Below are 1752 nucleotides of genomic sequence, written 5' to 3' on the forward strand. Positions count from 1 at the left end.
GTGCCCACGACAATGCCTGGCTATTTTTTGGTTGTAGCTGTCATTGTTGTTTGACAGACCCTGGCTGGATTCAAACCCTCCAGCTCAAGTGTATGTGGCTGGCACCTCAGCTGTTTGAGCTGCTCCTTAGGTGCCGAGCCTCAGAATTCTTTTCTAAGTAGTTTAACCTAGATGAAGTTTAGATTTAAAGTTTAGTTTCTGTTTTCTCATCCCATATTTTTACACTTAAGAAACTTCCTGAGAAGCGGTGCCTGTGGCCCAGTGGGTAGAGTTCCAGCCCCATATACCGAGGGTGGAGAGTTCAAACCCGGCCCTGGCCAAGCTGCAACAAAACAATAGCTGGGCATTATGGCAGGTGCCTGTGGTCCCAGCTACTCAGAAGACTGAGGCAAGAGAATCAACCTAAGCCCAGGAGTTGGAGGTTGCTGTGAGCTGTGATGCCACAGCACTCTACCAAGGGCAATAAAGGAAGACTCTGTCTCTACCCCGCCCCCCCCCCAAAAAAAAAGAAGAAAGAAACTTCCTGAGAAAGGGATCTCAACCAAGTATAAGGAACCATCACAGGAAGTGGCTGAGATCTGTTTGTCAAGGATAAGGAAGTATATGTTTCTGTTTAAACATTTCGTTCTTCTCATCCAAACATGCAAACTGCTATGGGTTCAGAGGGTAAAGGCAGTTAAGTGATGAGAAAAAAATTTTCCACCTTCTGCAAGAGGAAGGCACATTAGCTTTATTCTTCTATGGGAAGTTATAGTCAATTCTAGCAGTAGGCTTATTCCGTCTAGCCCAAGTAGCTCAAGGGAAGTAGCATGAACTGTACCTTTGGAGTGGAAATATTTCTCTTTAGGTACATTGGGTAGAGAAATTAATGCTTTTACTTTAAAAAAGAAAAAGGCTTGGCTGGGCTTAGTGGCTCACACCTATAATCCCAGCACTCTGGGTGACTGAGGTAGGTGGATTGCCTGAGCTCAGGAGTTCAAGACCAGCCTGAGCAAGAGCAAGACCCCTGTCTCTACTATTAAAAATAGAAAAGCTAGCTGGAGTTGTGGCAGACGCCTGTAGTCCCAGCTTAGGAGACTGAGACAAGAGGATCACTTGAGCCTAAGAGTTTGAGTTTGCTGTGAGCTATGATGATGCCATGGCACTCTACCCAGGGTGATAGGATGAGACTCTGTCTCAAAAAAAAAAAAAACAAAAACGAAAAAGCTATCATGAAAGCATCCTCCAAAAGATAATATTTAATGAAGAATTTTTACTTAAGGGTTTGGGGGGATGTGAGTGTGGTTATCACTTTGAATTCCTAAGGGAATAGTTTTTAATTTGTATTCAGTGGACAAATAATATTAAACAGGCACCATTTTCTTAAAACATTTTTATAATTTACCATTTAGAATTACCAAACACCCTTTATATCTGCAAGTTTAAATTTAGCATAGATGTTGTAAACTATAAACAGCTTATGCAACTTACTGTCATAGGAATTATATTTAAATCTAAGTTATAGTTATTAGCGTTTAATCTTTTCAGTCAGTCTTGATACCACAGTTGTTTTTGGAAACCTTGATAAAGATTTGCCAGTTGAAAAAAATTGGGTTTTCCTCATTTATAAAATAAATGCAAAAATTAAATGTCAGCTTTTTCAGGTGAAAGCATTCTTTTTTTTTTTTTTTTTTTTTTTTTGAGACCGAGCCTCAAGCTGTCCCCCTGGGTAGAGTGCCGTGGCATTACAGCTCACAGCAACCTCCAACTCCT

General features: G+C 40.9%; 1 protein-coding gene across 1 annotated transcript in view; it reads left to right on the forward strand.

Annotated features, from left to right (window-relative positions):
- IQGAP2 (IQ motif containing GTPase activating protein 2) overlaps positions 1-1752 on the forward strand; it is a 319224-nt gene that overhangs the window by 300184 nt on the left and 17288 nt on the right. The gene's annotated exons all lie outside the window — the stretch shown is intronic.

The sequence above is a fragment of the Otolemur garnettii genome, unplaced genomic scaffold (genome assembly GCF_000181295.1).
Source record: "Otolemur garnettii isolate 467f Iridium unplaced genomic scaffold, OtoGar3 scaffold00017, whole genome shotgun sequence".
Taxonomy (NCBI): domain Eukaryota; kingdom Metazoa; phylum Chordata; class Mammalia; order Primates; family Galagidae; genus Otolemur; species Otolemur garnettii.